This window comes from Tympanuchus pallidicinctus, unplaced genomic scaffold (genome assembly GCF_026119805.1).
Source record: "Tympanuchus pallidicinctus isolate F22 unplaced genomic scaffold, pur_lepc_1.0 scaffold27, whole genome shotgun sequence".
NCBI classification, from domain to species: domain Eukaryota; kingdom Metazoa; phylum Chordata; class Aves; order Galliformes; family Phasianidae; genus Tympanuchus; species Tympanuchus pallidicinctus.
In genome coordinates this window covers 2,765,493-2,788,253 of record NW_026294744.1, presented here as the reverse complement: position 1 = coordinate 2,788,253, position 22,761 = coordinate 2,765,493, and the positions used below count along the sequence as shown (strand labels likewise).

The following is a 22,761-nucleotide window of genomic DNA, read 5'->3' as shown; positions in this document are numbered from 1 at the left end:
GTAGCAGCAGCCAAGTCCTGGCCTCTTTCTCTTCCTGTAACAACATGGGTCAGCAAATGTGTGTGAATACATTATGTAGTGAACACTTAGGGAACCAATGGTTTTGGAAGTTTGAGTTTTAGTGTATGTATGTGCATTGGCTGGATTTCTTGTGTGTGCCTTGTAGGCCTGTTGTGGCAGTGAGGAGATTGTGGGCTGCTGGTCCTTGCTGCTAAAAGGAAGTGGTTTTGTACAACTGAAGGTTTAGGCACTGCTTGCCACTGATCCATGTATGGCTGGTGGGAAGATGTGGTAGCTGCTTTGCCCTGTAGGCACTGCTAGAGAGGATGTAACATTGCTATTCAGATAAACTCTTCACTTTATTTATTTTAACATCAAACATGACTAGGACTTGTGGACACTATGACAGCCCAGTGGGTGGAATGTCTGGCATTTTATTGGGTAGTACCAGAGAGGGATCTTGGGTCTATGTGACACTGGCAGTACTCTTTCCAGCAGGAGTTGAAAGAGAGGATGCTACTGAATACGATAAAAACAACCACTGATGTTTTTAGGGCTAGTATTACTGTCTCTCTTGACTAAGGAGAATGTGTATTGCCTATACCTTTTCTGTGTTTGTTTGTTTTCTTTAACTCTACGGACAGTGACGTCGTAGGAATCTGTGTTTTGACGTATTCCCAACACTTTTACTACCATTTTAGAACTGGCTGTGAGATTGCTGAAGTTGGTATTGCACTTTCGACAGAATGTTTGTTGCTTGTGTCCCGCCTTGCACTAAAGGCAAAATCAAGATCTCCTCAGTGACAGCTTGCAACGTAAGTGCTGAAACTGAAATTCACAAAGGGAATAAGGAAGCTTTAATCTAAGAGGTCAGATTTATAAGATTGGGTATTTGTGGAACATGTGAGCGTCGAACTGTGTTTGCACAAGAACTGTGAGAGTCCTGGCAAGCAAAGCTGCAGTCACTTCCAGGGACATGGTTCCTATGTAGGTGCTGAGAACTAAGATGGCTTGGGGTGGGAAGTGAGAAAAGAGAGGTAGCAGCAGCCATCTGGCTGAGAGAGACAAATTGGACAGTCATCAGTCCAGACTCTTTAGTAAATATGCGTACATTAAGATATTTAATGGTTTGTTGTCTTTGTTGCTAAGTTGCATTTGCTTTTGTTGCTTTTGTTTTGGATCTGAAACTAAATAAAAGAAAGCTTCTGTTGCTTTTGTACCACTTGATCTGCTGAGTCCCTTAAGATGTGGGGACATCTGGTGACTGCTTATTAGCATTGCATTCCTAATTGTATTGACTAACATGACGAGATTTTGCATCTTCAGATACACCATTGCTTGAACAACAGGACTGTGATCTGAGCTGAATCTTTAGAGATCCCAGGTATGCCACAGGCATGATGGAGAGCCCGTTCTGTTTTGGATTGGTTTCTTTGTTCTTCACAGGCAAGACCATGTTCCTGGGATGGATAAAGAAGGATACTGAGTTCTCTTGTGTTTTGATCCTAAAGCTTGCGTCTCATGAGCAATTGACTTGGAGAGCTTAAAGCATGAACTGATAGCTCTTTTGGGATTGGCTATAATTTTCTGTTTGCCCTTGGCTAAGCAAAACTAAGGGATTTTCTTCTCAAGTCTCAAAAGAAGCCTAATGATTAAGTTAATCAATTGGGAAAGCGCGTTATCAGCAAGAAACTGCATTTTTTGCAGGACACAAAACACTGAAAAGCCAAAGCACATGTCTCTCCTAGCCATTTTGAATTGATCTTGTTGTGACCAGTACCCAAACTTACAATAAAATGACAGTGTCACGTCCATTGCATCTTTTATACTGGATTTACTTTGATTTCTTTGGAAAAATGCACACGCTATCCACACACTGGAGTTTTATCAGCTATGATGCCATGGGATTCTTCTTAATTATATTTGTCTTCTCCAAACTTCTGTGGTAATTACTGAGCATGTATAATAAACAGTGTTTGAGAGGTTAGAGTTTAAGCATTTGTTGATTCTGGTGTGAGGACCTGTCAGATAGTTATTCAGTAAGCTGAGTATTACTATATTGAATTGGTGGGATAGCTCCTAGAATGGTGGGTGAGTCAAAGACTGGAGTGTAATTTTTCTTTTATATGCTGGGGAATATCTTCTTCAGTGCTACATTCATGCAGACAAAAAGGGGTGAGTGCTACCAGATAGGGTTAGGAAATCATTCCAGTGGATGCCTGTTGTATTGCTATTCACAGAAGTCAAATACCAATCCTGCTCAGAGGAAAACATTTGTTTAGAAAGGTACACCTGGGAGATAGATGCCTGTTTTTCCATATTAAGTGCTGTATATTTGGGGTACAGAGAGGTTGAGTGTGCAGACTTCTAGTAGAAATACTAGGAGAGAATTTCACTATTTGAGAGCGTGTTTGTTAATTTTTGAGCAGTGAGGAAAATATAGAATCTAAATTCCTGAGAGCAACAGAGTGTCCAATGAGAGTACTCCTTTGAGTCATTCATTCCCTGTAGGAACTACTTTGTTATACAGAATGAAATGTGATATGCTGTTTCTTTCCTTTATGTTGCTTCTTGAAGGTATGCATACACCAATGAAGCTGCTTCTGTTTAGTGTCCCTGATACTTGCAGCCTGTTTATAGCATAAAGTCATAACCAGTTGTGTGTAAAAGTCCTCATCTGTGAATTCCAGAGAAAAGTTGATATTTTGCACATGGAATATTCAATGGTTTTTTTTTTTTTTTTTTTTAACCTGTGCAAATTTTCTTGGTGAAATAAGTTGAGTGCATTAATGATTTATTGTTGTAAACTTCCCAAAGCTCTCGAGAAGGGTATTTAGTTCTTTTTTCGAGTGTGTGTTGTGGAAGCAAAATTCTTACTGCATTCTTCCAGAGGAAATCATCTCTCTCGAAGTTCAAGAAAGACTGAGATCTGTCTTTCTGGTAGCAGCACAGTGTTACGTTAAACAAAAAAAAGGCAGATAAATATAAAGGCTGTGTTGATGCATATTAGCGACATAAGAGTAAATGTTCAAGAGCTAGTCATCCAAATACAAATGTAATTCCTATCTTGTGCAAAGGCCAGCAAGATCTTTATGCAAACAGGAGGATGTGGATGACTGGAGTTTGTTGTCTGAGGACTCTGTGCGGCTGTCCTGAAGTGACATACTCTAGACATCCTAGCACAAAGTAAATCTAATGAGTTTGGTGGGGTTTTGTGCGTGGTGGTTTTTTTTGTTTGGTTGGTTTTTTGTTTATTATTGTAAGGAAGACAACATAATTGATGCCCATTTGTGGCATTCCTCTTTCAGGAGAAACAATTCAGCTTTCAGTGGCTTTCGGTCAGCTGGAAAGCATAAGGCTCCCAGGTTTGTATTAGAAGAAAAGTTATGTTTCTTCATAGGTAGTTGACAAGAAATATCACAGAGATATTCTAAGATGCAGTGGTTAGGTTGTTGGTATGCTTCGGAAACTTGAGGTACAATAGGATGTCTTGAAGACTTGTGTGTATGATGGATCTTGAAATAAATTTAGTCTGTATTTGTTCTTTGTAGGTAAATTTACTTGAAAATAAATTTGTTCCTACTTATGAGTAACATCCTGTACTGGTAAAAGGTTTTCTGTGTGAAGAAGTAAGCAGGGAGGAATGTGTCTCACTGCAGAGACATGCTGTGAGCTTCAGAATCTTTCTTACATTGCTGTGTCCCTACCTTGTCCTATAGGATCTTGTGATTAGCTAGCTCTCCAGTCAAATGTAATGATTCTTCTGATTATCTTGCGAGCATTTGTGACTTACTGCCTCTGACAAAAGCTGCCAAAAAGGCATTGATTTTCTGCTTCTACTCACCAAGCTCAGTTACTAATTTTGAGTCACACATATATTTTGTCATTTCCAAATCCTCTTTGCCAACAAAACAGCTAATGTTACCGGGATTGTGTCTAATAAGTTCTTTGTGGAATTCTTATTTTTAGTTTTTAAAGGGAATGTCAGAGAAAATGGTGTCTGTGCTTTATTGAGAGAGATTTCTGAGAAATTTATTCTTTCATTTGTTAATATCATGAAGTACTCTGTGTTCGCTACAACAGGAACAACTGTTGTAAACATCTGGCATTTGGATCTACAGAAAACAAAATTGTGTCTGGGATGTGTCAGTGACACAGAGACTGAAGTAACTTGTTGGTCAGAGATGATGGGACCTTAAAGTGCTTGCTGAATTCCTGGATGAAGCTGACACACAATAGAAAGCTGTAGCACCTTTGCAGTCTATTATGGCAGTGAGCACTGCAGGTATGTTAAGGTAGATGCACAGATGACCATGGATGCTGAAGAGAAATAGCTGAGTTTTTTTAGTAAGGAATGTCTGCTGTGTTGGAGGAAAGGATGAATGGTAATTATGTATTTGAAACAGCATTTCAATGAGGAATCTCTATAAATCTGACAGATTTCCCTGTTGCTATCATCAGTGATCCCTTCAGCTGTGAAGAAGCCCTACTTCCCTGGTGTTGAAAATCCGAAATAAGTCATTGGAAGAAAATCAGCAAACCTCTTGCCAAAGATCACTTTGCTGTGAAGTCCTGCCATTAGGAATCAGTGAAACTGTAGGTAGAATGCAGGCAGATTGTTGGTTGTTTGCTTGCTTGTTTAAAAAAAAAAACAAAGCGTGGAATGCTCCTGGATGCCCCCTGCATCAATGAACTCCCACCTCCACACTCAAAAATCCCAAGGCAAACAAAAGAACAATCAGTTGAGCTCACTTTGCAGTGTTTGAGCCCAGAATTGCCTTTCTAGAGTCATGCAGCTGACCACAGCAGGTGCCTCCCCGGCCCGGTCAGTGAGCGGTGTGCTGCCTGGTGGGTGTGTGGCTCACCAGCTGTGCACATCCACCAGACATGTAGTGTTGTTCAGTCCTCCTTTACTCACTGTACCGGTCTGTAGTTGTTTGTACTCTATGTGCACACTATATATAGCATGTATAAACAATACATACCAACTGTGTATATACAAAACATGTTCTTGACCCCCTTTTGATGTTCCACTGCCCAATTAGTGGCTGTTCTTGTAGCGCTTGATGTGTTGTTGCTAGTCAGGCAACAGTGTCACAGTGGACTGCTTTCCAAAAAATTTTAGTTTGTTTGTTCTTAATGTTTGTAAATACTTGCTGCATCGCTGTCTGAATCCAAACCATTTGATTTTTAGGCTAGTCAGTTTATTAAGAAAGGATAGAGTTAACCATCTGGCACAGTATAAATTGTTACACCCTAATTCCCTGCTTCTTTTTTTTGTTTTGTTTTTTAATTTGTTATGCGTGCTGACTCAGTTGAGCAAGGGTGGTCAAGATAAAGCATGAGTGAATACCTCTGTATGCACTGTCCAATTGTAATTAACTGCATTTTCTGTAACATACTATCACTCGAGAATTGTCCTCTTCATTTCTATGTGAACACTGATGTTCAAATAAAGAGTAGATTCAAAAAGTCAAATGCAGATTATAATCTCCCTTCTGATTAAAGGTTTGATGTATTAAAACTATTCAAAGATAAAAAGATCATTGAAGTAGAAGTAGGGAAAAAAACTCAAGTCTGGTCAAGCCATAAATCATGTTATCAAAGCACTACCGAGAGCTTCTCGTCGCTGTGTTCTCCCTCCATGATTATGTAAAATGAGATCAGCAAGCAAGTAATAGAGTACAGGTCAGCAGGATCATTGTTACAGAACCTTGAAGTTTAGAAACAAATTTGATCTGCCTCTGTTCCTCTCTTAGAGAAGCTTAACAGGAAAGGAAAATGCCATGAATTTCATGGTTCATTTGTCTTGAACAGTGAAGTCTGACATACTGAATTTTGTAATATTCTCTCTATTTGCTCTGTGGACCTAGTTGTAGTATATTTGACTACACTGTGAGCACTCTTTCACACATAAACCAGGAGTTACACTGTTACGTATTGAATTCTGAGTAGCAGATAGTATTCTGAAATGCAATTCATCTGTTGATGCTTCTTTTTAATTCGTAGTAGTAAATAGAAATTCCTAGTGGTTCTGTTATGTAGCAAGTGGAAACTGTGCATGTTATAGTGGCATGTTTTGTTTGGAACCCTGTGTCATCCTGAGGTGGCTGTCAGAGAAGAAACTGCAGTAAGGAAAGACAGGAAGCTGGAGCAGATGCATGCACTGAAGCAATTGTTTGTGTTGGTTAAATGATATAAGCTGGAATGCATTTGTAGCTCAGGTAAGGGGTTGAGAGCAGAGTGCCTACTGCCTTGCTCACCCCTGCTCCCCCTTTAATTTCCCAGCCTCTCACTTCCCTCTGCCATCATCTTTCCCTTGGCCCTGCATGATGAACTGTAGGCTTACCAATAGATGGTGGTGTGAGAGGTGCTGCTGAGAAGTTGCCTGGCTCTGGTAAAACCAGGGGCATCTTTGGCACCCATTGTAGCAAGGGGTTAGTGCCTGGGAGGTCTTGTGGTGGAAAGCCTACCTTCCTGCTATCTTAAGATGCTTAAGATTGCAGTAGGGTGGTATGAGCACCTTTTATGTACTTATGCATGTCTTGGATGCTTGTGGATTATTTTTGTTCCAGTTTTTCTTTTGTGTGTGCAAGTAGTTGAGTTTCCTAGATACTTTTGTTGTACAAGCCTACCTCTCTTGTGTTCCAGGGTTTTTACTGACTGCAGTTCTATCATGTAGTTTCCATGGAGCCCTGGCTGGCTTTGATGTGCTTATGAATTGTAAAATGTCAGTGAGGCGGTAGTGCCTGCCTGATTGACTGCTGTATTGGACATCCACTTTAAGCTGATCTGTGGCTCTGTATCACTGTGGCTTTTCACTTGGTAAATTGTTGAAGGGCAGAAGTTAGCTTGCACATATTGTTAACAAGTACTTCTTGGGAGGTTAAGAGCAAATGTTCTGTCTGCTGTTTGAATACCTTTCTGTTTGTTTTTTTTTTCTTTTTCTGTAGCTAAAATGTAGATAAATTACACTCATTGAACATTTCAGAAGTATGTTGTAATGCTGTCACGCTTTTGCTGTCAGAAAATTGGGACTTTCTGATTGCAGGCTGCAGTTCTGTACTTGATAAAGTCAAAATATTGTGTAGAATCCACTCATGTAATTTGTGTGGACTCCAGAGCAGAGTGCAGACTGGTGTTACAGTGAAGGACCTGAGCACCTCAGTCAGTTTTTTTCACCATGTTACATCAACCTGGCAATGATATGTGCACCTAAAAGTGAAGTGCAGTGGTGAATAGTGGGTGGGGTGCTGCCTTAACAGTGTTCCTGCTGAGCTGCTACTGGCAAGACAAGGGGACAGTGTCCCCAGCTACTACTATGTAAAAGAAAAACCTCTGCATTCTTCGTGTTCCAGGAGTAATGAGGCTCAGCAGCAAACCTGGAACTCAGTGCTACATGTTCACTTCTTTTTCTGATTCACTGCTTTTTTTATTTACTGCCAATAATATGGGTGAGAAAAGACTGCAGTCAGGGCAGTTGCCACTAGGTGCCACTGCAATACATAAATATTGGTATATTTATTTGAAAACAGCTGGAAGCTATGTTGAAATAGCCTGTTGAAAACTGCCTTAACTTATTTATTTTTGAACTTTCATTTGTTTTCTAGTTACCTTCTCTGGGGCAAATGACTTGGGATCTGGCAGCCCTGCTGGCAAACTGGATTTGATACCAACTGGAAATATAAGCTGAGCCATGTATAACTGAGAGATGACTAAACTGTAACAATATTGGATCTGTAAGGAGAAATGCTGCAGAGGTCTAGTTCTTTACTGAAAGGATTTCAGAAATCTTTATGATCTTCAAAAGTAAAAGTCTTGGTGATGCCTATCTTCTGTTCAGACTAGATGTTTGTGAAGTGTGTAGAGTAAGAAAAAATATAAATTGGTGGTAGTCCAGGTGGAGGCACTTCAGATTCAGCTCTTGTTCATGGCTATTGATCCTAAGTATAACTTCTGTAACATGGAATTTAATAGTATTTTCTTGGCAAGTCTGATCTTATCACAGGTGTGCTAAAGGCTTAAATTATTGTGTAGTAAGTCTTTCTCTAGAGGCCCATTGTGCTGGGAAAGATGTTTTTCCAACACAGCGAATGGAACTGGAGAAGCGATGTGAATAGAAAATGATTGTAACAAGCTCTTCATTCCTCAGCCCCTGAATGTTCAGCTGAATCAAATCTTCTCTCCAGTTCCTCATTGGCCCTATAAATCATTGCTGCTGTCAGAGTATGACACCTGGTATGAACTGAGACCCTCTGGTGGTAGGGTGAGGAGAGACAGGAGAAGTGACAGAGAGAGAGAGAAGGAAAAAAAGGATATGAAATCATGACTATTAAGTGATGGTCTAACATTCCAGTTTTCAGTGTTGGTTCTTTTTAATCCCACCTTTCTTGAGCTAGTTTCACTAAAGTGAATGTGTGTTTGGGGTGGATGTTTGCATTGATGAGATGTATGCTCAGCATACAATCCAGTGCTTTGCTGATTCCCAAGTAATTTCTGTGGGGAGGGTGAGCAGAAGGGGAATTTCTTAAACCTTCATCTCTATTGCCTTGGAAATGTCATTAAGATATTTTCTATTGAGTCTATTATGCCAGTAGGAGTCTTTTTGACTTTGCAAAGGATTGACTGCAGTATCTATTCATCAGTGTACTGTTAACCAAAACATCTGGACATAAACAGGAGAATAACGTCCTTCTTTTATGTGCAGTATGAGTCTTTTGGTACTAAAGGAGGTGTTGCAATTTATCAGAAATTTGAAGTTGTAAACTAACTTGCATGTAATCAGTTTTTAAAATGTTAATATAAGCAACTTTAAATACTTGCCTAAATGTTTTTTCAGTGAGCCACCATGTGAAATTGCTTGTGTGTGCATACTCTGATCTCACTGCTAAGAGTGAGATTGCTGGCACCACATGCCTGTTTAGCGCTCAGACTTTGGCATAGTTCTACTGGAGTTTGATCTTCCTCTTTTAAAATTCATTGCTTCTCTAACTTTTCTAAACATACATTGCTTCCCATCCCTTTTAGTTGGCATGTTTCAAGTCAAAATGGAAGCAGAGTGCAGAGGAAGACCTTTCTCCTGGAGAGTTGCTTTCTTTTCCAGACGTTATCTGACCTGGGCAAGTGATCATCTCTTCATACGATGCTTTTATTGTTGTGGTGGATCTTTCTTTTTTTCATTCTGTGTGCTTGGACAAACTTTCAAGGACACTATTGCAACTGGCCCTGGCCAATGCAGATGTACGTGCTCTGTGCCTAACACCTCAGTGGAATCTGACCCAGAGACCCTTACGTGGTAGGTATGCCATCACAACTGCGAGTTATAAGCAGGATGGTTCCAGAGAGCTCCCTGGAAAGTGTGATCACTGCATTGTAAATGACAGTGGCTAAGAGATTTTAGGGGGTGAGGGGGGGAGGTAACTTTTGGCTGCGTTACTGTGTAAACCCTTTGCTTTTAGTTTTTCTGGGTGAGCCCAAAGAAGTGATGTGATGAACTCTGAGAAGTAGTACGTAGGTGCTGCAACCCAGTGATATTTCACAATTTTGAAGTCAAATATCTTATTAAAACATCTATTTCAATTGCTAATAAGCAATTTCTTTTGATATGATACCAGTCACAAGTAAAATGACCAGGAAGGAATTAGAGACATTTTTGATGCTGACTGATCAACCCCAACAGGAAAGGGTTGGGATGTTTGGCTGGCTGAGGAGGAGGATAGACAAAAGATTGGTCAGATTTTTAAATTAATTTTTATCCTTTGTAGTAACAGTGTCAGTGAACTTCTGTCAGCTAAACAAAGCCTGAATTTAAAGGGGAAGCTGGATGGCAGAAGAGGGGATTCTGATTTTCACAGAATCATAGAATTGCCTGGATTGGAAGGGACCTCAAGGATCATGAATCTCCAACTCCCCTGCCACATGCAGGGCCACCAACCTCCCCATTTAATACTAGACCAGGCTGCCCAGGGCCCCATCCAATCTGGCCTTGAACACCTCCAGGGATGGGGCATCCACAACCTCTCTGGGCAGCCTGTTCCAGCACCTCACCAGTCTCTTTGTAAAGAACTCTTCCTTTTACTCACAAGGCTTCTTGAGGCTTCTTGATTTCATCTGAGTAAACCAAAGTTTATCTTTTAACAGGAAGTGGAAGAGATAGTGGAGATGGAACTTTTTAAAAATAAGCCTTGTCGCTCTTCCTTGTGCAAGATTAGATCTTATTCTTCTGTGGCATAAGAATATTAAAAAGCAGATCATTGGAGCGATAGCAGACAATTGTGTTTATACACTTTATACGTTTGTATGAGCTGGTTGACTTAGAGTACCTGTCCTAGTCAGCCTAGCTAGGTGAGATAGGCTGCTGCAGGACCATTTCAAAGATGAAGGAAATTCATCTTCGAGTGCTATCAGAAGTTTGATATATTGCTTGAACCTGGCTACACGGAAGTTGCAAGAAGTACAAATGCACAGATGTCTGTCTTTTTCCAGTGTGCACTGTCTTTGATACGTTTCTGGTAAAACAAAGGGCATAGCAAATGCAGTGTGTGCTAACAGTAAGGCAGTTGGCGTTTACTTTTTTATTTCCTATTAAAGACAACAGAAGATAAAAGTTAGACTTTAGTTCACATGTTAAGCTGGTCTCAAGCTACAGTCACTTCGGGGAGTCCAGGTGCTGTTTCGAGGAGTGGAATTTTTTTCACAATCTAATTAAACTGACTGCTAACCTGGCTTGGACAAATTGTGAGCAGATGTTCTAAAATGATTATAGGTTCTTATTTGGTGACTAGTAAAAAAGAAGAATGAAACGTCATATGAATTTTAATCTTTCATAGCTGCCAGTGAAGCAGTAGTGTGTGTATATTGTATATTTAAAATATATATGCTGCCTATAGTGCTGTCCTATGTTAGGAGATAAATACTCATGCTTCAATCTGTTCTTGCTTTGTTGTCAGTTGAAGTGTCTTTAATGCCTGGATATTGGAGTATCTGCTGGGTTTTTTTCTTTTTTCTTCTAGAACTTCTGACTTACAGAGATTGGTAAGGAACTTGATAGAAATCTAAATATTATATTCACCTGGTTGTAATTTTTACAAAAGTAGTAAATATGGCACGTGATCAATACTGAAACAGATGTCATAACATGATGTTTAATGAAGACAAGCATGTTAATAAGCCAACATATCAAGTGTCAGAGGCACTGTAGCAAAAAAAAAAAAAAAAAAACCAGATGTGATGGAAAGCAGGTAGATTATTCTGTCATAAAACAGAGGTTGACAGTGTTGTACCTGACTTTTTGCAGTGACAGAGATTAACATTTAGTCAGCCTGCAGGGCAGAGGTTGCTCTTGAGTTTCTCTAAATCAGCTTTTAGATTGTCCCCAGTATTTTTGTTTTAAAAAGATAGGTTTTGTCACCTTAAGAAACTCTGACCAGAAAGTGTAAAAGCCATTTAAACAAACAAAAACTACAGCCTTTCCCACACTCCCTGTTCCCCTAGTCAGTTAAAAATGTTTTCAAGTATGATTCTTCAAGAAGGCTTAAAAATGTATGGTTGAAAATACATGGCAGGTTGGAAAAGAAGTGGGCTCTGGATTTGTAGACTTAATCACTTGTGTGCACAAATCATTTCTTTTTCTAATATCTCTAGTTCCTCAACTGCTGATTAAGCTGTAGTGGTATTTTAGACTTTTCATTTGGAAAGCTAAATTACTTCATTAGTATCTGAGTCCAGATACTAACTCCAGATACTGACTTTTCTTACTGGTTGACACCTTTATTTGGGTGATGAATATGAAGAATCAAACTAGTTGTTAGTGCAATGCAATGGGGCAACCATAGGAGATTATTATTTTTTTTTTTCTAGTCAAAGCCTTTACCTGTGCTGAAAAAATCATGGTGCCTTGTCTATCTTAGTGCCACTTCTGCATGCAACTATGATCTATGAAGCTGCACTGAAGTTCTGGTTGCATCCACCAATTAAAGTAGTTTTCCTGTTCAGTGAATCAACAAGGGTGAATTAGATACAGAGGCCAAGTACCTTAGTAGTTAGGCTTCTGTGATCAGCTTAGTCTCTGAATAAAGAGGCAGAACTGGTTAAGTGAGTTGGCTAAAAATGAGCTGTATTTGTGTATGCCATTATGGTCAATGTGCAACAGGGAGGATAAGGTTAGTATGTGCAGGACAAAAGAGGAAGGAGAAATTGTTAAATATTGACTGATAAGATATGCTTTTAAAATGAGGCTGTTTATTTTCCAACCTGTAATCAATTAATATTTAACCAATACTAACAGGTAACTCATCTCTGTTATCTGTTCTGTGAAAATGTGGTTTTAAGATGAAGAAAAAAATAGGGTGATTGGTGTAAGCAAGAAATGGTATAACTACTTCAGATGGGAACTGTCCTGAGTTTACTGTAGAATTTGAGGTGAGCTTTTGGGTCAATACTGACCATCTTTTTTCCAGTTCTGTTCTACTTCATCATGATTTCCAGAGCAGTGTAGCTGAGGCTGTCACACTCCTGTGCTGCCTAGTGCTGAGCCCTGTCTTGCACCTCCATTCCATTGATGGAAAGGATTCAAGCATCCTGTGTCTCTCAGAGTGTGTCGGGTCCCCTAGGCTCTCATCTCTGATTGCTGAGAAGTGAGCGCATCACCTTGGGAATGCTGGAGCAGCAGGGTGCCCACCAGCAGTTGTGGGTGTTGCTGCCACTACAGGAGTGGAGAGCCCACTCTCTCAATGTGTTTTTGTATGAAGATTTGATGTTCTGCCCCAACTCGCTCTTGGATTTAGTTTCTGAAAGCAGGTGCGAAGAGAACAGGTTAAAGCTAATGTTTGGGACTTTAAGGAATTAAGCAACAAAACTGATCACTTCTCTGGAAAGCAGTCAGCAGAGGGAACTGCAGTTTAAAAAATAAATAAATTCTGACCCTGTTCACAAACCTTTTGCTTAGAAACTGCATGCTACCTGCTTTGATGTTTTTGATTATTTTTTCTTTTTTTCCTTTCCCTTTCCCCTTAAATTTAAGGGGCTGAACAGGAAAATGTAATGTCAATCATTTTGTCCACTTTCTCTTAACTTTTCACTGTACTGAAGTTTTTTCAGACTGTGCTATGCAAATATACTGTACTAAACTACCTCTTTGTAGGCTGATTTTCCTACGTTGTCAAAATAAGGTGAAGTGAAATAGAGAAGTGTGTGATACTACATTATTCAAGCCTAAGAAAACAGAATGGAATAAATATTGCTATGCAGTGGAAGAACACAAGTATCTCCCTCCTCTTGAGCCTTTCCCTAATTTCTAGTCTATAACTGTTTCTTAAATGAAATCTATATTGTGTGTGGGTTCCTGCCTTTTTGGCTGAAGTCTCCCATTGTGCATAGAAATGTGACTTCTTTCAATTGTTTTTTTTTCCTTCTCTAACACACCAGGAGAGTTACTTCCTCTAAGTTTTTTGTTGTTTTGTTGTTGTTATTGTTCACAAAATGAAGGCAGAAATACATCCTTATATGAAATAGAAGGGATTTGGGTTTCTGACAGTGGGTTTAAAAAAAAAAAATAAAAATAATAATAATTCTAGTATGTGAATCCTCAGAAGTGATGGGGTTGCTCAGATGTGAGCAAATTCAATGTGTATATTCATCCATTTGCTTTGACCTCTTCCATTCAACAATAATATTTATGTTCAGTGTCTTCCCTGCCGTCCACCCTCACCAGCTTTCTTCAAACTTCTCATTAAGGTGATAGCTTCTGGAGACTGTGACACAGCCACTTTCCCACTCCACTAATGCTGTTTACTACAACCCCTAAGTAGAAGATAGGTTAGGATAGGAAAGGATTTGTTCCAAGGTCCTAGCTGTAATATGTCTTAACGTACTGATGTCAGCTAGTCTGTAAGTATATCTCCACTCTGTATGTGATAGCAGAAGTTAATGTCTCCACTTACTGCATGTATTGTCTATTCAAAGCGGGGTCAATGTAGCTAGCGGGAGGAGGAAGAATTCTGCTGGTGGAAGCTTAAGTGGTACTTCATTAGATGTTGGTATTCTTGCTGAGAGCTATTGGTATCCTGCTTCTTACATTCTCAACTGTGGGTTTTTTTCCTCCTGCAATGAAGCCAGAATGCGCTCGTTTGCACAAAGCTGTGTGTAAATGCCTTTTCCTCTCGTGAGTGTCAGTTATCAAAATTTGGAATCCACTGTGCCTAATTTTTGTCCCTTTTTTTTTTTAACTAACATACTAAACTGGCTCAAGCAAACGTCTATCATGAAGCATAAGGATAAAAACAATGTTATGTTTGAAAATTTTCTTTCACGGGAAATGTAATAAATGACCTTAAAATAGTGTCTTATCTCATATTTATACTAAACTTCAGTTCTTGTTTATTTTTTCTTCCAAAAGAAATAAATATTCTTGGAACCTGCAAGGATCAGAGAGCTGAAAGACTCTTGTATTTTTTTTCTCCGTTCAATTTTTTTTTTTTTATTACAAAGACACTTTAAACTCTGCCTGCCTGAAGAGTTTTATCCTTAAAATAATACTTTTTACTAAGGTGCATAGTGGCTGAAGGGCAGCTGCTCCACATCTGAATCTTTCCTGTAGATCAGCAGAAACATAAAGCAAAGGCTGCTGCTGGAGGAGCCAGTTCCTGTTCTTCTGGACTAGTCTTTTGTGGTGCTAGCATAGATATAGCTGTTGTATAATGGAGAAGGAATGGAGATAAGCTTTTTTGGAAGTGCTAGTTTATTCAGGCCAATGCAAAGAAGTCAAGTAACTGTTTTTGTTCAAGTAGTAGTGGAGCATCAGCACTTCTTCGTGTTAGAAAGCAGACAATTGTCAATATCAATGTGTTTTTTTCTGCCTTATCCCTAACTCCCCATGACACCTATGAAGGACAAAACAGGCCCATTTAAAAGTGGAAAGTAATATTCAAAATTGCCTCAAGTCACACTACGCTAGCTCTTGATTTAGAGTTGAGGTGGGGAAAATAACACTAGTATTTTCATCCCCTGCACCTCTCTATGTGCTTTAGGAGCAGATGTGAAGCCTTGGAAGGGGCTGTGGGCTGCTGCACGTCACATCACTGGCATGGCTAGTGGGACAGCTCTGAACAAGGCCTTGCTGACCAGCCTTGTACTTCTAAGAGGCCCTGCCGTGTCTCTGCTGTCATTCCTTCCTCACCTTGTTCCTGCTACTGACCTGGCAGCTCGTATTGCTAACACGGCAGGGAATATTTAGGTTGAAAAAGACCCTCAGGATCAAGTCTAGCTGTAGTCTTATGACTATGGAAGGCTTCATGTTTGAATGAGAGTAGACAGACTTGCTTTTGTGCTGGGGATATGGATTGGTTCAGGGATGGGTCTCATGAGTACTGATGGAGATGTGACCAAAGCAGAGGAAGTGGATGGGGAAGAAGGATGCTTTTCGTGGCAGTAGGCTGTTAGAATTTAGCTGGCAGCTTTTGCTGTCACGTAAAAATGAACTCAAGTGACTGTATGCTGAAGCAAATAAATGGTATTCCTGTGATCTCTTTTTGTCGAATGTTAAAGATGTGGTTACAAAGTTAGCTTTTCATTGTCTCCTGCTTCAAATGCAAGAAAACAGTCATCGCTTAGCTGTTTGCTGATGCCTTTGAAGGGAAGCTCTTTCTGCACAGGGGGTACAATCTGTCTGCTACAGACATCGGTCCAGGGTGCATCTGAGATACTGGTTAGCACTTATATAGAGCAGATGCCTGGAATACAGTTCAGAAGTTTTCTAGATACCTTGGGATCAGACTGATGCTGTAGTTGTGTTTTTTTGGCTATGCTTAGGAAACTTGCACCTCATATAGGATTTAGAAAAGTAAAATAAGGAAATATACTATTTTTCTCTTTAAGTGAACATTTGATTCCTATCACAGTAGTGTTTGTTGCTTTGAGATTCGATAACCCTGTTGTATTAAAGGGAGGCAATCCCTGAAAAACTGCAGGTTTTAAGGATGTTTGCTCTGAAAGCTTGCAGAAGGCAGGATTTCTCTGTCCCGTGCTAGCAAAGTGCTTGGCTCAGGCCCTACCTGTGGAATTAGTGCCACTGCGGATTATTACTTGTCTGTTATTTGCAGACTGATTGCAAGATCTTTGTACCTTGCTTGACTATCCTGATGAGTGGGTGAATATGAAAACAATGCTGTACACAACTGGAAAACTGAATACAGAGGCTGATGGAGGAATGCTGGTATCTTCTCTAAGGCACAGTGAGATGAGCAGGCTCCTTGGGCTCACCTTATGCAATATAGCCTGAGCTGATGTAATAGCTCACTCCTGTCCAGCAAAGGAGAATACACCCACTCATGTTTTTCCTTTGCATGTTGTTCCCCTTGTGCTCATCTTCATAGTCTGAATCTGATCAGATTGTGCATAAAGCCCATTCGCTACGCTGCCCTGGCACAAAGCTCTTTCTGTGCCATGTGAATTTTCCAATGCTAATGAACTCAGTTAACTTACTGTTCCGTCAGACAAGTGTCAGGGTTGGTACAATAGAGTCAGAGGCAGCACCTTCTGTTCCTGATAATGATGGACCATTTGGGATGAGCTGGCATGATGCCAAGGCTTTTATTTCTGCAGCACTTCAGCCATTTGCTGCGTGCTGACCTATAGTCCTTCCCACCTTGCTCATGTCTGCCTCTGGGGCTTGCTGCATGATATGCTGAGAAACATCAGCATCCAAGTTGCCATGTATGATACAAGCTTTATTTCTTTAACTCCTGCTGAGACTCTGATTTTTGCAGAGGGACTGAACTCCCTGCTGGCATTAGCCAAGTGTGTATCTACTGATTGATACATGTGCATCACACTTTGTCTCTTCTGAGTCCTGCTCAGAACTCCAGTGTAACTCCATTCCTTTGGGTGGAGTCATGCCTTCTATGCCTGACTGCAGCATTTGCTAGGTAAAATTGCTCTAATATTTACATTGACAGTATAAATAGCAAAAGTACTATCAAACATATATATTAACCATATCAGCTGAACTGTGTGATTTTCCACTGCAGCAGACTACAGTAAGGAATTTGAATCCAATGCTTAGCCTCTAAAGTAATGAAATTAGATTTTTTTTTTCTAAGGACTGCAGTAGTTTTGGATATCAAACTTGTATTCTTTTTTTTTTAATTCATTGGGTAGCCTAATTGTGTTTTTTTGTTTTGTTTTGTTTTTTATTCCTTATCCTCTCAAGTGGTTACACAACTTGACATTAAAGTCAGTAATTCCTCATTGATAATTGCTCTCAGGCTATGACATCAGGATTTCTGGAAATATAAATCCATAGTGTTGATAGCAGACCATATGATTTCATTCTGGGAGCTGGCCAGTACAGTTGAGCTCGCTGATGTATAATGTATGCAAGGGTGGAGATGATACAAGAGCAGTCTGCTTATGTGCCTGACACACTTGCTCTGTTTCCAGGGACTGCTGTGTTACAAGAGCAGATCTTTAATTCAGATGCTCTGTGATTGAAAACAGATCATCTGCTTGCTATTTATTGCTTGAATATTTGGTTGTTTTGATAGAGCTTTCCTGATTCCCACCTCTGTGTATTTGTTGTGGCTGGTGACATGAATTAATTACTCATGAAAGTATTGCTGCAGGGCTTAGTCTTCCAGAAGTGTTACATTTGCCATTCTGCAATTCCTGGTAGTCTGTCACATGGGTTTTGGAGGCATGATGCAGACCTGCATGTAGGGCAGTGCTGTGCTCTGAAACAGATATGTTCAAAAATATTATCAGGAACATTCTTCATTTGCACATGGGTGGAGTAGGCTCAGTGCTCTAACGAGAGAGACCATTATGGGCTGCTCCAGAAGTTAGGAATTGCAATTAGGTTCTGGAATGACCAACCACAAGATGCTGACAGGGCCAAGAATTTTACAAGGTTCAGAAAGGAAGTGGATGTTTGCCTAGGGGTTGGGAATGGAGGGAGTTGTCAGTATAAATGATTACCAAATGTTTTGGAAGGTGTATCAAACTTCATGTTCTTGACTCTGTGCAAGTTTCTAGGTGTCAGGCTGCACTGTATTGCTTCTGGGACTCCTGATATCACAGAGGAATGGCAGAACTAGTCATAGCTATGGTGATCAAAGAACCATCCCAAGGCTTTTGGAGACTAAGAACATCACAGTGGTAGATTTATCTTCTCGTGTGGCACCCTCTTGATTTGAAACATTTCCCTGTGCTGAGGGAAGAACCTTCAGTAGTAGTGCTGTTCCTGTATGAACACCCAAAATACCTTTACGATGGATAATGTCTGTTAGGAGTTGACACACTGTGTAAAGCTGTCTGGGGAAGACTCAAGCCAAACCAGTGAAGTGGAATCATTCTTGGCTAATAAGTTACTAAGCGCATCCCTGTGCTTGGGCTGTTCAGCTCCTCAGTCCGAAGTCTGTAGTTTATGCTTGAGTCTCCACTGGGCTTTGTAGCTGTGCTGGCTCATTCAAAGTTGCTAGAACGTCTTCACAAAGTGTTTTGTTTTCAGATGTTTGCTTTGCATGCGCACTGTACATACCTCAAGCGATGAAGTGATTGTTGGGGAGCAGTGGCATATCTGATTTTCCAGACGGCTTGCCAAATTCAGTTTGATCTTAAAGCTGGTTGAAGGCAGAATTGCTGTAGTCATGTTTTCCCTACTCCCTTGTGTTATCCCTGCCTTGCATGCAGCCCAGACAGGGAGCTGAGCCAGCTGAAAAGTTAACCCTAACCTCTCTGAAGTTAAAACTAATTTTCCTGAAACTCAGTTTCCTGATATAGCTCTCCACCTACCTATAGGAGTGCTGGTGGCAATGTGAAGAAGAGGTCAGGATAATGTGGCAAGCGAATTCTGGGAAAGAAGGGTGCCAGATAAGACTTAAATTGACCTAACCTGTATGTGGAGATACTGCAATCCTAAAACCACATGCAAAACAGAAACAAGCATGTATATTCCCCCCTTTCTTAAGAAAAACGAAATTTCTGGCCTTTGAATTTAGACCTCTGTGAACTGACTTCATCTGCAAGAGTTTATTTTGCTCTCAATTTTAACATTTAAAAAAATGGGTAAAAATGCCACTTGAACATTTAAGTTGTCCTCTGGATTAATTCCCGTGCTTTTGGATAAAAATGAAAAGGAGAGGATTTTCCTCCTATTCCTGTATTTGTTGGAAAAAACATTGTGAAGAAGGATAGTGATATTGTGTAGGAACTCTGATTAATGTTCCATTTCTTTCGCAGCAGCATAATTTTTTGATATTTAAATGATAGGATCTTATGTTATTGCCCATTAGCTTGTGCTTTTTTTTTTTTTTTCCCCTACCATTTAGGAAATGACAGTAGGGTAAAAGTAAACTTTCAGGATTGTGGTATATAGAGAGCTGTGAGATCTTGCAATATGTAGTCTGACTGTAGAGAAGCTGGCATCTGTTTGCAGGGAAACTCACCGTTGTTTGTTTTTGTTGTTGGTTCTTATTTTTTCAGCCATCACTGAGAGGTGGTTAGCTTCTCCAGAACAAGGATGTTTTGGTTTGTTTGTTTGTTTGTTTGTTTGTTTCTGCATTGTGTTTTTCTCTATTTTGAACCTATCTAGGTATCTGGCAGTGATCAGGTAAAGGTTAATTAACATCTGAGTTGCAGCTTGCTTGTTATCATGCAGACTCTCTAAGGAGCAGAGTGAAATAGAGATCACCTCTTCCTCTAATAGGACTCTTGTAGGGAAACCTGTAAGATACCCTCTGCTGCAAATCTTATGTATCAACCCATGCTCCACGTGGTTAAAACAGGACATACTGTTTAAAACATGTGGTTGTAATTGAACAAACTACTTCAGAGAACTGGATTAGCTATTTCGAGGCATACAAGGATTTTTTTGCATCCTTTCAAATGAGACATCAGGGTGCTCCAGTCTTGAAACTAGTGCATCCTGCAAAACATGTTTTATTTTACTGGACTGGGAGAAAAGTAAGCATGCTGTTACAGACTGAAGATGGAGCAGTTGGAGGTAAATGGAAGTTTAGAGCGCTCAGTAGGGTTCAGTTTGGGATATATGTGGCAAAAAGTGTGACTTTCTGACCTACAGCTCAGGATTTTTTGACAGGGGAGCTTTAGGCCTCTCACTTGGGTGTTAGAAATGCACACACAATGGTTGTTAAAAGGAAGTGGCTGTGGGTGACTTGCTGACCTGGTGGGGTCAGAATTTACTTCCTGTGTGACATCAGGGAGCATTTTTGCGTGCTGCTACTCTGTATGATCAGCATGCCTGATTTTTAGGAACTCACAGTTCCTGCGATGCTCACATAAGTGGGAACATCTGTAGTTACCCTGGTTATCTCTAAATAAAGACTTTATGGATTGAGGTGTTGTGAATGAGTGACAGCTGTCTTTATCAGCCCCAAGCACTGAGGAGTCGCATGCTAACAACAAAAACTGTTGGTTTTTATACAGAAAATAAATTGAAAAGGCAAATGAAGAACTATGTGAAGAACATATGTTTTCAAGTTCTCTGCAGTCAGGATGTCTAGAAGAGCAGGAGATAGTGCTCTATCTGTACTAAAGCTGTAAGAAAAATTGCTAAACATTGTGAAACTTGCAGAGCCATTGTGGGAGTAGCACTGAGTCTAAGCATGTGGGATACTCACACATACAACAGCAATTACAATTCATGTCCCAGCCACAATTATGCTGCTCCATTTTTCAGTAACTAAGAAAGGAATTTGGCCCAGTGAATGAATTTGAAACACTCTCAGTTGGACTGAATGATCCAGAAGCATTCCTTCCTGTTATAAGAACCATGTGCATTTTGTGTTCAACTCAGACTAGACTAGCTTGTATAAGCCAAGTGGGGTCAAGAGATGTAGTGCATGCACTGAATTAGAGCTGGGAGTAAGTTAAAAAAAAAAAAAAAAAAAAAAAAAAAATTGAAATGCCTTCTGGTAGCAGTTCTTCAAAATTCTGTCAAAATTGCATGGAATGAGCCTGCTTCAGAACAGTAATGTGCAGACTAGTTTTATAGTATTCTTTGATAGCAGTAGGTATTAAAAGATAAGCACTGTCTACAAGATATTGGTGCTGTCCATAAACCTCATTTTTGTCTTTGCCTGTGACTCAGAAAATTGCAGAATGGCTGAGGCTGGAAGGTGCCTCTGGAGGTAGAATTGCTCAGCTCAGAGCAGGATCCATCATAGCACATTGCCCTGAACTACGTCCAGTGGTGTTTTGAGCATCTATGAGGATGAGAGACTTTGCAGTCTCTGGGTAATTTGTCCCAGTGTTTGATTACCTTCACAATAAAAGCACAAAGCAAAACTTTGTGTAGTATTTTCAGTATCTCAGTGTTTTGTTACTTCTTGTCACTTGACTCTTAGGAGGAGTCTGACTCCATCGTCGAGCATTTACAGATCAGCTTCCTCCCACATCCTTTGTGTCCTGAGGCTGAACAGTCCCAGCTTTGTGCCTTCTTTGTATGCCAGATCACTGTGCTCTGATGCTGAACTTGGCTAGTATGTTCATGTCTGTTCACACTGGGAATCTCAGTTCTGGATGGAGTACTGCAGAGGTAGTTCCACCAGTGCTGAGCAGAGGGGAAGGATCATCTCCAGTCTGCTGGCTGCTCTTCCAAATGCAGCCTAGGATACTGTTGGCTTTATTTGCTGCAATGTTTAATTTGTTTGCAGGGGCCTCCATATCCGTCTCTCTGTTTCTATAAAGCTGCCTTCCAGTCAGTTGGCCCCCAGTGTGTACTGGTACATGGGCTGATTCCTTCCAAGGTACAGAATGTTATATTTCCCAGTGCTGAACTGTGTGAGATTACTGTGAACGCATTTCTGCAGCCTGTCAGGGTCTCTCTGCATGGCAGCACAACCTTCTGGTGTTATCAGCCACTCCTAGCCTTGTATGATCTGAGTATTTGCTGAAGGTGCCATAGCCTAGGTCAGTAATAACAATGTTAAACAGTATTGGGCCCAGTATGTCTCTTCATAATCCATGTAGAGGTTGTACGAGACTAGAATCTCAGTAAATAAGGATCTGTTGAACTACTACTAGTTCAAAAATCTGGACAAATATTGCTGGAAAGAAGAAAACAGCAATACAGCATAATGGAAAAACAGAGAAAGCTACGAAAGAACTGGGAGGGAAAGGGCAGTACAAGTACAGTTTTGGAGTGGATAGGGAATTCTCCTAATTGGCTGTGGCTTAGCTTTTCCTTTATCTATGTTCTTCAGAATTCTGGACTGAATTTTACTTTTTTATTATTGTTATTTTTGAAGGAAAGTAAGTAAAAATGCTAAGAAGGAGAAGTTTGCAATCCGGTTTTGAGATCTCAAAAAGCTGTTCAAAAAGCCCGTTGCTCAGTTTCGCGAGGACAACTGGCTGAGATCAATGTACTGAATTCTAGCCCTTCTCATCCTCACTGGAGAAAAACTTGCTTTTGATTGCTGGAGATTTATACAATTTTTTTTTTCTTAATTATTAGGCATTGTGAACCTCAAGGTTATACATGCTCTGTACATGTTTATTACAGCTTGTTCTGTTTAATTTGATACTAATTGGTTATGTTGAAAGCAAAGCTTCTGATATCTTGTTCTCAGTGTTCCTGCTAAGCTAATTAAGCCCCTGAGACAGCGCTGCTATATTGTTTTTCTTCCTGATGTGAAAGAAGGTATTCATATGCTCATAGGCATATGAACTCCAGCATGGAGTTCACAAAGGGCAGGTCCTGCTTGATCAACCCGATCTTCTTCTGTGATCTAGTGACCCATCTGGCAG

At 40.2% G+C, this 22,761-nt stretch overlaps 1 protein-coding gene across 1 annotated transcript in view; it reads left to right on the top strand.

The window, feature by feature from the left end:
- The window catches only part of BORCS5 (BLOC-1 related complex subunit 5), a 58,941-nt gene that overhangs the window by 2,037 nt on the left and 34,143 nt on the right, over positions 1–22,761 (top strand). The window lies entirely within an intron of this gene.